We start from the raw sequence: 14,552 nt of genomic DNA, 5'->3' as shown, positions 1-14,552 counted from the left end.
AACCATTTATAATTTCTGTAATTTCTCTGAAAGATTTCTTTGAGGAACTAAAAGTGATTTGACATATCCAAACTCATTTCAGAGTAAGAAGCTAACATCTTTTTAAAATCTCAGATTGTTTACTTGTAGATCTAGGTAATATTGTGGGGAAAAAATTTCTTTCAGAGGAGTACTCTTTCCAATTTTGTTTTGGAAACCTAGGTTTTGCCTGTGAAGAACAAGACAATGGTTTTTAGATACTGCTTGTGGATTGTGTTTGAGGGATTGAGTCTAGGACTGTTATTTATTGGATAGTATTTCTAGCTTTCATTTATTTACTATTTGCAGTTAATGTTCATGTTTTGCTATACAATCATGTTATGCACATTTCTTTAACTTTTTAAGGTTTTTTTGGATGTATAAACAACAAAGTCAATTTTTTATTAAACTGTTACACACTATTAACACCTGTATTTCAAGTTTGGAAAAGCACATTTGCAAGCAGCCGTGCAAAAGTGTACAAAAATAATTCACAATCTATGAAAATTATGAAAATATCCTTGCTACTAATATATTCCTAAATACAAAAGTGACTACCATATTTGTATGAAGAAGAAGACCTAAATGAGGATCTCAGCGAGTGTGATCCCAGTGGAAAGAACGGGGCCATCAAGGTAGGAGGTACCTTTCTCTGATGGGAGGAGAGAACTTCCACTTTGACTATGACTCTGTCATAATCAAATGAGAAGCTCATTTTCAAAACAGATAAAATTCAATCTTTAGGTGTGGGTGGCATCAATGTCAGGCTGTTTTTTTTTTTTAAATTTCTTAGTCCTTTGGTATCATTAAGCATGCAAAAACATTGCACAGGAGAGTCCACAAAGGAACTAAGGTTGTTAGGACATCCCATTAAGCCAAAGCTAGAAATGCCTCTGGATCATTCATATCAGATGCAGAAACAGTTGACTTGGTCCTGCTGGACTAAGTCATCCATCATGACATCCATCATGTCCACATCTACCTCTGCCCTCTTCTGCCACCATGTCCTAGGTGGCCTAGGTCTCCAAAGTTGATCTCTAGCTAAGATGTTATATCATTTGCTGGTTTCCAGAAATGATAGGCCAAAATAGAATCTTCAGCATGAGCCTCTTCACACCTTGTTTATGAAAAACAAATCTTTTCATTGCCAATCAGCACCTTGATTTGATTTTCAGATATTAAATTCTAGTTTTGTCCTGTCTTTATGAATTGTCTTCCACTCATCCAAAGTAATCTCATTTGTACTCTCTTCTTTTACCTTTTCCATTCACATTTACCTATTTTCCATGTTGGCCACTGGATGTTCTTCACCTTCAAGTGTTTCCTCAGTCACATTTGATGAATCAGTCAGTTAATTCATCTTTGACAGTTTCCCATTTGTGGGACCCACAACCTCCACATTTGTCTACCTGCTTTAGACCACTGTAATGTGATACAGATCTATTACTTTTACTGTGTCTATCAAATTCACATTTGCCATGAGAACCAAATCCATCTCCTAGGCCCATTCCACATCCATGGCCTCCTGACCTCTTCTAAGACCACCACTACCTCAGGTCAGTCAATTATAAATGTATCAACAGAAAACTCACCTATCATCTGCTAATATCCCTGCCGCTCTGAAGCAGACCTGAGGCAGCCTTGGGCCAACAGTTCTGCCTCAACTTCCACTGGTAGACCTGGTGTTGGGAAGCACTCTTTGCCAGAGAATGACATTTTAGTTTTATGTTCCCAATTAAAACTTTCCCCTATTTTTATAAATTGTTGATTTCTTGCATACTTTACAAAATGACTATAACTTTGCTAAACAAAGTACCATTTTTTTTGTCCTGTGCAATGTTGAGATAGTGTGATGACACTGACAGACCCTTATCCCTTATGATGATGTTGGTTCCCTTTTCTTTTCTTTTCATTTTTTTTTGTATTTTTTGTATGACTTTTTGTCCTCTTTCCAGTTGTTAGGTTAGGTTTTATGATCTGAGAAAAAAGAATTACTGGAGTCTGAGAATAGAGGAAAGGGGATTTTTCTTGGGCCTTTTAGGATAATTTCCCCTCAGGTAATTTAGAAAAATATCTAAATTGCATTCAAACTTCGAACTACTTCAAGAAGAGGAATCTAATGCAACTAACTCTGCAATGCTCACAAAACATTACAGAAGCAGATATTCTGTGAATAAGTCAGAAGATGATTAAAATATTCAAGGGGTCATTAAGTTGATGCTGGCTTCTATTTGTGGTGTGTTTGTGTTTTTGCATAGTATTTGCTTTCATTAGGAGAGGATGTAGCAGGAATAGTAAGATGCTGGATTTTGACAATCTGTGCAGAAATGAATCAATGGAAATAACAGGGCAGATCCTGTTCTTGCAGGGCAAGGATAGTAGCAGGGATTAAAGCTTACCCTAATGGCCCTTTAGTTTGTTTTCTTTGCTTGTGTTTGTGTTTCATTTTTTTTGGAGCAGTTTCCATTAATAAAGGTTTTGGTTTGTGGACTTAATTACAAGGGGGTAGGGCTTTGGAATGTAGACTGGGTCCCAGGGTGACCCTCAGCCTCAGAGCTCCCCCAAACAGCTGTGGAGCCTCTGTGCTAGGAGAGATATCTTCCCTCTCTTGTTGAATGACATTTTCCTTTCCAAGATGCATATAATCTCTTAGTGGATTACGTCCTTCCTCCCAAAACATGTGTCGCACTGCCTTCTGAGCAGTTGGTACTTTAGTGGGTTTGAGTCTTGGCTGTTTTGTTCTCCCTGGCCTTTAAACACTCCTTGATGTTCCCCACCTGTCTTTGCCGCCATTTCCCCTGCCGCCCAGGGTGTAGGATTTTCAACAAGAACTCTTTCCTTGTTCTTGACTTGTTCACCCTGGAAGGTTAAGAATTTGAATCAGTCCCTATGGGTCAATCTTTTAAGACCTATTAGAGTTAGGTATTAGTCCTTTGACTAGGCAGAAACCATGTATCATTTATCATTGACACGTGGTACTCATTACTCATTTTTCTGTTGTGGGTAGTGTTTAGCCCCTGGCACTGATTCTCAGCCTGAAGCCAGTGAATCCCTTCAGTTATAGTTAAACAAAGTTTTTATAAGTCATTTTTGCTCACACTATAAGAAGGTTTACCCAGTCATCTCAAGCTAATTAGAAGCTCTGATTGACAGCTTTAAATTTCTTGATTAAAAACTTAAAAGTATTAGTCTTTTAATAATAAAGGTGCTGTTAATGAAAAGAATGAGAATGATGCTACTTGGTGCTTAAAGAAAATATTTTGATTTAATGTATGTACCAGCTATTGACATTTCTTTATTGTATTGAAAAGTTTTCTTTTAAATAAATAGCAGTTTTTCAGTGTTTGAAAGAAAAGAAAACCTGTTTCTTCACCCTTTTATTCAAGCGGTTTTGCAAATATTCATTCAAGAAGTGGTCACCTTTTGGTCCTCTCTCAATTATTTTTCCTTCACCCTGAAGTTGTTGATCAGTCTTTTTCCAACATGTCTTATTCCTTCTTTCTTGAATGCCACAGGTGGCTGCACCTTCTCTTTCTTGTCAACCAGGCCAATCTGGCAGTGAGTTTATTGGTCTTTCTGGGACTCTTTCTATGGCTGTTTGCCTGCTGCTTTGGAGTTGGTCTGGGTCTCTCTCTGCCTGAGCTGGTTATCGGCCCTGGGGACTCCAACACGCCCCACCCCCAGCCCCACCTCCGCCTGCTTCTTTTTTTCTTGGTCTCTGCTCCTTCAGCATCTGGAATGGATCAGATTCAATGTCAAATAACTGATTGAATTGGTTGGTAACCATGCAGAGAAGCCTTCCTGTGGGTGCCCAGCCCTGATTGTGGCTCAGCGGTGCTTTTCTCCACAGACTGCCATGGGTCGCCTTGAGTTAAGAGCTCCTGCTTCAGTTCTTCCCACTAGATGATCCAGCTCAGGGGGAAAGAGTCTACTTAACACTGTAGTTTTAGGGGCTGGTGCTGTGGCACAGTGGGGTAACACCCTGGCCTGAAGCACTGGCATCCCACATGGGTGCTGCTTTGAGACCCGGCTGCTCCACTTCTAATCCAGCTCTCTGCTATGGCCTGGGAAAGCAGTAGAAGATGGCCCAAAATGCTTGGGCCCCTGCACCCATGTGGGAGACCTGGAGGAAGCTCCTGGCTTCAAATCAGCGCAGCTCCAGTCATTGCAGCCAACTGGACACTGAACCATCAGATGGAAGACCCCTCTCTCTCTCTCTCTACTTCTTAAAACTGTAGTTTTAAAAATAAAACTACTAGCAGTAGTTTTTCAGTTCTAGAAAAAGGAAAAGTTGTGGGGTTAAAAGTTGTATTTTCTTTCTTATGGGATCTTCTAATATTGTATTTTTATATGTCCTTTTTAAAAAAATATTGTGTACAACCTTTAAAACATCAATGTTGGAATCAAAAGAAGACCCAGCCTATTTTCTACTTGCTGTAAGTTAAGCAAACATGTTTTAATAAAAACAAAATGAAGGAAAGAAAATTGAAGCAGTTAGAACATGAACCAGTGCCCATATGGTGAGCCTGTTCAGTTGGGCTGGGCATCTGTGGGCCTCTCAGGCTTTAGCAGAATGTCTTTAGCATGCAGGCTGTAGGCTGTGACAGTGTGGTTTGCTCTGAGACTTGCTCATACCTCTCCCCATTGTAGCATCCTGTGCTACAGCCTGTGGTTTGGACCACGTCTTCAAGCTAGTTGCAATTTTTCACTCAGAACTAGCAGAGAGAGGGCTGAGGCCACCAAAAGAGGAAGTTAGCATTTAGAAATTCCCATTCAGGCTGTCACCAACAAAAATGCCACTATTACTATGGGCCCCAAGCCAATGAGCATACAGTATGTGAAACCCCCATCCAATGGGAAAGCCTATAAGATGTCCCAATAAGAAAATAGTAAATCCTTAAAAACCCAGTGCACTTTTGGAAAACCAGTGTCCCACTCTGGCACTCCATCTCACCTCCCAGATGAGCTGCTTCACTTTCACTTGCAAAACAAAGAAGCAATAAAGTTTCTATTCACTTGCCATTGTTTCCAGGCTTTTTTTCTTTACTGGGCTAAGGAAAGGAAACCACTGAATTCAATCCAGTAACTACTCTCCCCTCTGTGACTGGGAACATACTAGATGCTGGCTTTGTGGGTAGCATCTTGGCCTGCTATGCCACAATATGGCCCCTAAATAAACCTTTACAAAGAAAGTCATAAAATCTAGAAGATACAAAAGAAATAAAATAAAATCTGAGTCACATAAATCAAAACTTTCTTCAAGGCAAAAACACCATAAACTAAACATTAAGAATCTATGGTGGCCGGCGCCGTGGCTTAACAGGCTAATCCTCTGCCTTGCAGCACTGGCACACCGGGTTCTAGTCCTGGTTGGGGTGCTGGATTCTATCCTGGCTGCCCCTCTTCCAGGCCAGCTCTCTGCTATGGCCCGGGAAGGCAGTGGAGGATGGCCCAAGTGCTTGTGCCCTGCACCCGCAGTGGAGACCAGGAGAAGCACCTGGCTCCTGGCTTCGGATCAGCGAGATGTGCCGGCTGCAGCGGCCATTGGAGGGTGAACCAATGGCAAAAAGGAAGACCTTTCTCTCTGTCTCTCTCTCTCACTATCCACTCTGCCTGTCAAAAAGAAAAAAAAAGAATCTATGGTAGATTAGAAATTCCTGCAAAAAACATAAGTTTGCATTTTCAAGTCTATCAAGAATATCTTCATATCGGGGAAAGTGAAATAAAAGTGATTCTCAAATGTTTGACCCAGCTGCAGCCACTGCAAACATTTGAGTAATGAACCGGTGTATGGGAGCACTCTCTCTCTGTTTCTCAAAAACAGTTTTGAAAATCACACACACACAAATTGTATGAATTAAGCTTTTTTTTTTAACTTTGATGATTATTTCTGAGATATCAATTGCAAGGAGTTCCCATCTGTCACTCATACATCAATGCTGCGTTCCAACCAAGTGCTTGAAATATGCTATATCTTGGCATGAAAAAGGCAAAGTTCCCAAGACACTCTAAGTCCACTATGCAGAGAGAAACCATGATAATAAAAGGGGTCTTCAGAACATTGGTGGGAAATGCATACTACAAAAACAGTGCATAAATTTTGATATTTTTGCCTTAAAATAAACTCATATTAACATATTATAACATATCTGAACAGGATGTAGTTTGAAGTGCTAGGATGTATAAGGCAACAATTTCAAAAGAGCTCGTAATGCAACATGAATTCTGAAAACACAGAGAAAACTCCACATTGATGGTGCAACTCAAGTGGAAGAATGGTGAAACAATTGGTGCCATATGGAACATGTATGGCAACAGCAATTGAAGAGAATCAGTGGTGTATGAATAGATAACTCTTTTGAAAAATTAACTTGAAGGACAGGCAACAAATTTCATGTTTTTCATATATATAGTTTTTTTTTTTTGACAGGCAGATTGGACAGTGAGAGAGAGAGACTGAGAGAAAGGTCTTCCTTTGCCGTTGGTTCACCCTCCAATGGCCGCCGCGGTCGGCACGCTGTGGCTGGCGCACCACGCTAATCAGATGGCAGGAGCCAGGTGTTTATCCTGGTCTCCCATGGGGTGCAGGGCCCAAGCACTTGGGCCATCCTCCACTGCACTCCCTGGCACAGCAGAGAGCTGGCCTGGAAGAGGGGCAACCGGGAAAGAATCTGGCGCACCAACTGGGACTAGAACCCGGTGTGCCAGCACCGCAAGGCAGAGGATTAGCCTGTTGAGCCACGGCACCGGCCCATATATATAGTTTTAAGAGTATAATGATACTTCCATCCACACTCCCCCTTCATATTCCTTTCATAGTTTAAGGTTTGCTATGGACAAACTTTTAATTTACTTTATAATCACAAGCTTAATCATCCACTAAATAAAAGGCTCAACAAGTAGTAAGTAGAATAACCACTGTTCCTCAGGAGTAGAGACAAGGAATATAGGACTATAAACAATCAAATCTATGAGGGCTAGGATTGTGGCATAGAAGGCTAAGCTGCTGCTCACAGTGCCAGCATCCCATATGGGATGCTGGCTGCTCTACTACTGATCCAGCTCCTTGCTGATGTGCTTGGGAGGGCAGTGGATGGCCGAGTTCTTGGGCCCCTGCCACCCATGTGGCAGACCCAGAAGAAGCTCCAGACTCCTAGCTTCGGCCTGTTCCAACCCCTGCTATTGCAACCATTTGGGGAGTGAACCGGTGGATGGAAGGTTCTCTTTCCTTCTCTCTCTCACTCACTCTCTCCCTCTCTTTCTCTCCCCCTCTCCCTCTCTCCCCTCTTTCTGTATCTCTGCCTTTCAAATAAATCTTTTTTTAAAATCAAATCCTAAAATGTCAACGCTACTCATATACATTATATTGTTTTGTACTCTGTATATTAATTACCAGAAATCAGGAAAAATCTATGATATTTGTCTTTTGAGGACTTGCTTACTTTACTAAGTATAATGATCTCCACTTGCATTTATGGTTCAAGTCCTGGCTAATCTGACTCCACTTCAACATCTTGCTAATGTGCATGTTGGGAAGCAGCAAATGATGACTCCATTCCTACCACCCACATAGCATACCCAGATGGAGTTCCATGCTTCTGGATTTAGCCTGGTCCAGCCCTGGATTTTGTGGGTATTTGTGGATATCCTAGCAGATAAAAATTTCTGTCTCTGCCTTTAAAATAAAATAAAAAATATTTTTTAAAAAAGGTAGGCTGTGTCAGTAAAGCTTCTGCCAGTGACACCAGCATCCCATATAGGTGCCAGTTCAAGTCCCAGATGCTCCACTTCTGATCCAGGTCCCTGCTAATGTACCTGAGAAAGCAATGGAGGATGGCCCAAGTACTGCACCCATGAGGGAGACCCAGAAGAAGCTCCTGACTTCTGGCTTTTGACTGGCCCAGCTCCAGCCATTGAGACCATATGGAGAGTAAACCAGCAAGAAATATTTCTTCTCTCTCTCTCTCTCTCTCTCTCTCTCTGTGTGTGTGTGTGTGTGTGTGTAACTCTGCCTTTCAGTTAAAACAATGAATAAGCTCAGGATCATTGTGTGTAGCAAGTCCAAGACCCACTGAGCATTCATGCTTGGAGGGAATTTGGAGAGCATCACAGTAATAGAATTCTGAGATGGGAGATTATCTTGCCCCAAATCTTCCAGTTTTTCTTTTTCACATAACTCATATCTGTCAACACTCACAAAATATGAGAAACCAAAGATGCTACTAAAATTAAAAGTCTACTTCAGATGTTGCTGTGGACTATTTCTGAGAGGAGGAGTGCAGTGGGGGTAAGAGGGGTGGAGTCACCACACAGACACCAGGAGTCAGGTGAAAGCTGGCCAGAGGTGAGCAGCCCACAGACTCATTTATTTCAGTTGGTACAGCAGCTTATATAGATGAGTCAGACAATCCAGTCAAGGGGTGGTTTATGCCCTAACCAATCACAGCCTGTTGAGAGGCAGGCTCCGTTGCCAGGTGGGTTTTGAAATCATTCATAAGTAACTGATGCTCACTTGCCTGTGGCCATCTTAGCATGGCTTTATCATTCCACCACATTTGCCCCTTTTCATTTATATTTGAGCAACGAGAGGCATGATCCTTAGTCATATCATTGTTGATCATGTTTCCATGTGGTCTCTATACATGGCTGTGCCTGTCTTAGGTTGTCCCCCAGGGGATCTTACCCATAATTGACTAACCAGCCCTCAAAATGGGAGAACACAGGAGTTCTTGCTCAGATGGTGGTAGGAATGAGGAACAATGGTAATCAGGAACAGAGTGACTGCATACAGGCTGTGGGTCATTTGAGTGGCTGACCAGAGCTAGTGGAGTATAAAGCAATCCCAGATTGGCTGTGGGCAATTCCTCAGGATAGGATGATAAAGCAGCAGCTTGACAATTGGTAGCAGGTGCATCCACTAATAAGGCAGACTCTCAATCTTATTCAGCTGGTTCTAGTTGACTGTCAGTTGTAGGCACAATATTTCTGGCTGGTACCCAAATGGGCTGCCCCACATTCTCTGGAAAGAAGCATATCCTTGGCCCTTGGTTAGCAGAGGGTGTGGTCTCTTCCATTCTCCTGTCAGGGGGTCTTTCCACCTAACCATAGGGGTTGAGGTCTGGGATGGAAAGGATCTCCAGTGTTTATAAGCTGGGCTGACCCTTTGGGAACCAAAAGTAAGAAAATTGATAGTGAAAAGAACCTCAGTCAAAGCAAACAGTGCATCTGGGGGCATGAGATTGTTTTTCTGTCTTTGTAAGAGATATTTAATAGTCCTATGAGCTGTTTCAATGATTGCCTGTCCCTGTGGGTTGTATGGGATACCTGTGGCAGATTGTATGTTCCAGGACCTCAGGAATGAATTAAATTCCTGTGATGTATATGGTGACCCATTATGTCTTTATGGTCCAGGGGATAACGAGGACCAGCATGGCTGACTTAACCACCTTTATCACATTACTAGCCTTTTCCCTGGGGGCTGTTGCAAATACAGCCTCTGAATAAGTATCTACCACCACATGGGCAAACTTAAGTTTAACAAAGGAGTTAATGTGGGTGACGTCCACTTGCCAGAGCTTATTAGGGGCAAGGCCTCGAGATTTCACTCCTGCTTGTTGCAATGGGCCTAATGGGGCGAGTGGGAAACCATTCTTGCAAGAGCACACTAGGTGTTTGCATTGAATCATTGTTAGCTCTGGGCAAAGCAATTTTATGTTGCTTGCTGACATGAAATTTTTGGTGTAGAATATGCGCTTGTAGGTGTCCGGTGGAAGCCATATTGCAGAGATAAGATGATCAACCTTTTCATTGCCTTGGAAAATAAAGCCAGGTAACCCAGTATCTAAGGGGGCCTTGAGGGTAGATATGATTATGACAAATAGAGGCACCCAAGGGTCATATCTAAATATTCTTAAATTTGACAACTGGGTGTTGATCTTTTCTATAGTGGATTTGGCTGCTGATGTCAATGTGATTTTTGAGGAAGGGCTGTCCCCCTTAGTAAGTCAAATAGTGATCTAGGCTCTGTAGGTGTTAAGGGAAGGAAGGGCTTCAACCAATTGAGTTGGCCACATAGTTGCTGAAGTTCATTAAGAGAATATTTATGCTTGACTTAGATTTGGGCCCATTGGAGATATATGGGAGGAGATTTGATAACCCAAGAATTGAAAAGGAGGAAAATGTTGTGCCTTTTCTGTGGCAATAGACAAACCCAGGAATTGTAAATTTTTTATTGTCTCAATTAGACAGGCCTTCAGAGTTGCTGCATTTTCATAAGCAAGTAACATATCATCCACATAATGTATGACCAAGCACTGATCTTTAGGTGTGCTGGTTGCATGAGAAACGTGTCTTTGACAAAAGGCAGGGCAACTTTTCATGCCTTGTGGGAGTACTGTCCACTGAAATCTTTTTGTGAGGAGCTAGAAATTGGGCTCCCGTACTGTAAAGGCAAAGTAGGCCTTATCCTCCTCCGCGATGGGAATGGAAAAGAAGCAATCTTTGATATCAATGGTAACTATGTGGAATCTGTTAGGAATGGCCCCTGGATAGAGAATGCCAGCCTGGAATGTTCCCATCTTTTTTATGATTTTGTTGATGGCTCTCAAATCCTGTAGTAGCCTATATTTTCCCTGTTTCTTTGCTACCACAAAAATGGGTGTGTTGTGAGGGCTAGTGGAAGGCACTATGTGTCCCTTTTCCAATTGTCCCTGTACCAATTCTGTAAGGATGCCAAGTTTGGGTTGTGATATTGGCCACTGCTCTCTACCCAGATGTTTCCTGTTTTTTTCCCATTCAGTGGGGATTGGGCCTGGCTTTTGTATGAGGTGAGCAGTGGCCCCCTAGAATTCGGGGTGAATCTTACTTGTAGGTTCTCCATTAAAGCTGTTGGCTCATGGAGATTTGTGATCTGTAGTAAGGACCATTTGCATTTGTGACAGCACATCTCTCCCCCATGAGGTCATGGTAACCTCAGCAATTAGTGCAAAGATGCTTCCTGTATCTCTGCTGTCATCTTGCCACATTATAGGCATGATGACACGATCAGCCAATTTTAATCCTCCAACACCTTGGAGGTCAGGCCTGGGCGCTGTCTTCCAAAGTTGCATTTTTCTTGTGTCCCTAGCTTTTAAGACAGTGGCATCTGCCCCTGTATCAATTAAACCCACAAAGGCAAAGTCATCTAAGTATAGGGTCCATTTTGGCCTCAGATTAAAGATATCAACCAGTTAATGGTGGTGGGATGCCCTCTTATTTGCTGGGCTGAGGGATGCCCCGCTGAGAGTGTTTAAAGGCTTGGTCTTGCAATCTTTTGTCCAATGAAAGCCTTTTTTACATCTGGGCCACAGCATTTTGGGCTTGCCCCATCTGTCAGTGTTTGGGCAGTTTTGCTGTAGGTGTCCTGTTTCCTGACATTCCCAATAAACTGGAGGGTCATTAGACTTCCTTGTGTTCAGTCTGTTAATGGCTGCAGTTAGGGCTTGTATAGCTTGTATGGGTGTATCAGCAGGGTTTACCTCCTTTGTAGCTACTATCCATTTAGAAAGGTCTTCATTATGGACTGGGGCAATTGCAGCTTTTGCCTCTGGTAGCGCCTTCCCAAGCTAATTGTTTGACTAGATTTTCTTGATTGGGGCCAAGCAATAATCTTTTCTCTACTGCTTCCAAGACTCTGGAAAGGAAATTGGGAAACCATTCGCCTGGGCCTTGAACTAGGTTTCTAAGAGCTGACTATAATTAGGAGGATTTATATTTTTTAAGGCTCTAAGTGCCAAATCTCTGACCTGATCAAAATAGGTAACTACTCCAATGCAGGCCTGTTCATGAGAATATATGTAGGTGCCATTGCCTGTAAGCATATCAAAGGCTACTGCTATTCCATAGGCAGCATTATTCCTCACCACGGTTTCAGCCGCTTCCTCATAGGAGGCTTTTGACTGTAAGAACTGTGGTCTTGACAAATATGCTTTGAGCAGTGTAACCCAGTCAAAATGAGTTTGAAGATTCGCTGCCCATTGTATGAGCACCTGTTCAAAGCAGGGAATCAGAACCTTACTCTTGAGAAGCCTTTTTTAGCATAATAAGGTCATCTATGGGTATTGCAATCCAAGGCCTGAATTCTGCATCCACTCCTACATTAACGGAAAACATGTGGGTGGGATGGGATCTAGCAGCTCCCCTGAGAGCCTGGGGTGCCCGGGGACTGCCACAAATGTGGGGATCCTCACTAGGTGCAGATGGGATGACCTTGCATGGGTTATTGCCTTGAGGTCATCTAAGTTCATCCCATGGATGTTTGGGGGGTTGCTGACTAGGCATTATTGCATTGTCTGCTGTCATGTCATTTTCACTGTGGGAGTTCTCTCCCTGAGTCATCAACTCTTGCCTGTGAGGATGAGGCCTGGAGTGACAGGCTCTTATCACTCACAGATTCATTATGTTTGGTAATCTGTGTGGGTTTCTGAGAGGGTGATATGTTTGCCATGTTTGAGTGCTTAATAGTGGCACACCACACCAATTCTAGCCAAAAGAAAGACACCCACAGCACTGCTGCCATAACAAAACAAATCCTTGCACCTCAGTTGCTGATGACATTATGCAAGGGGTTCCCTATGTTAGACGAACAGACAGTGGTGTATCAGATCGTAAGTATGGCCTGTGCTAAGTGGGAGACTTCCTTGATTCATTAGGTCAAGGCCGTATGCCCACACAGTGTCTCCGGAGCATCACCTCTCTCAAGCGAGGGAAGATGACTTGGTTTTGAATTCCAGGATGATCAGTCCCTTATGTAAATTTGCCAGATGAACCAAAAGTAAAAGGAGGAGCGGAGAAGTGGCATTATGCTTCTGGGCAGTGTGTGCCTAACCTGGGGTCACTTAGACCGAGGACAAGGACAAAGAAAGGGGTACAGGAGGGGGTTCTTTGCTCACCCTCACAGAATCAAACAGCAGAGACAAAACAGAACAAAACACAGAGGGGCCTACTTGTCGAAATCAAGAGGGGACCTCGCCAAGTCCAACACTCTGTCTCTCTCAGTCACATTGGGGGCCATATGTTGCTGTGGATTTGTTCTGAGGGGAGAAGCACAGTGGGGGCAAGAGGCAGAGTCACCACACAGACCCTGAGAGCTGGGTGAAAGTGGACCAGAGGCGATCATCCTGCAGACTCATTTATTTCAGTTGGTAAAGTAGCTTATATAGCCAAGGCAGACAATCTGGTCAAGGGGCAGTTTATGCCCTAACTGACCACAGCCTGTTGTGAGGCAGGCTCTGTTGTCAGGTGGGTTTTGAAATCATTCTTGAGTAACTGACACTCACTTGCCAGTGGCCATCTTGCCATGGCCTTCTCATTCCACCACATTCAGAGAAACCCTACATCCAGCCAATGATTTTGTTAGATGTCATAAAACCCAAGCCTCTTCCTCTTTTTTAAAGATTATTTATTTGGAAGGCAGAATTACGGGGGGGGGGGGGGGCGGTGACAGAGAGACAGAAAGGGATCTTCCTTCTACTGGTTCACTTCCCAAATGGCTGCACCAGCTTCATCCAGAACTTCCACATGGGTGGCAGGGGCCCAAGATTTGGGCCATCTTCTGCTGCTTTCCCAGGTGTGTTAGCAGGGAGCTGGACCAGCAGTGGGGCAACCAACATTCAAACTGGCATCCATTTGGGATGCCAACATTGCAGGCATCAGTTTAACCCACTGTGCCACAGTACCAGTCCTTCAAGCCCTTTCTTAACCTTTCAATAAGATCAGTGGGACCTGAAAATTGACTGACTGAGTGGTAATGCAATACCAGACAGAAACAGCCCTGGATCCAAATGTCTTCATGACAACTGAGCTGCCCCAGACTACACAGCTGGCATTTTCACTAGTCTCCTTGGACACACTATGAGGAAACTTAACATGGAGAAGGAATTTGTATGATGGCTTCTTTGTTGGAAGAATCTGGGACAGATTGCAGCAACTGTTCAGGCACCAAGTCTCTGAGGAACCCTTTGGGAATAAGAAACCATTTCCGGCCGGCGCCGTGGCTCAACAGGCTAATCCTCTGCCTTGCGGCGCCGGCACACCGGGTTCTAGTCCCGGACGGGGCGCCGGATTCTGTCCCGGTTGCCCCTCTTCCAGGCCATCTCTCTGCTGTGGCCAGGGAGTGCAGTGGAGGATGGCCCAAGTGTTTGGGCTCTGCACCCCACGGGAGACCAGGATAAGCACCTGGCTCCTGCCATCGGAACAGCGCGGTGCGCCGGCCGCAGCGCGCTACCGCGGCGGCCATTAGAGGGTGAACCAACGGCAAAGGAAGACCTTTCTCTCTGTCTCTCTCTCTCTCTCACTGTCCACTCTGCCTGTCAAAAATAAAAAATAAAAATAAAAATAAATAAAAAAAAAGAAACCATTTCCATTCATCTTGATCTCTTGCCAAGCTGCAACTAGTGAAGCTAGCCATGTCTTCCCACCTGTCTCCACCTTTCATGCTCCCCCATCTCGCCCACAGGAAAGTAGCACTCAAGAATCATGATCCTAGTGAGTGATCA

General features: G+C 43.5%; 1 pseudogene; it reads right to left on the bottom strand.

The window, feature by feature from the left end:
* Window positions 1-888: 888 nt before the first annotated feature.
* Window positions 889-14,501, bottom strand: LOC133754770 (SERPINE1 mRNA-binding protein 1-like; annotated as a pseudogene).
* Window positions 14,502-14,552: the final 51 nt, after the last annotated feature.

The sequence above is a fragment of the Lepus europaeus genome, unplaced genomic scaffold, assembly GCF_033115175.1.
Source record: "Lepus europaeus isolate LE1 unplaced genomic scaffold, mLepTim1.pri SCAFFOLD_29, whole genome shotgun sequence".
NCBI classification, from domain to species: Eukaryota; Metazoa; Chordata; class Mammalia; order Lagomorpha; family Leporidae; genus Lepus; species Lepus europaeus.
Note: the sequence above shows the minus strand (reverse complement) of the source record. Positions and strands in the feature narration are given on the sequence as shown.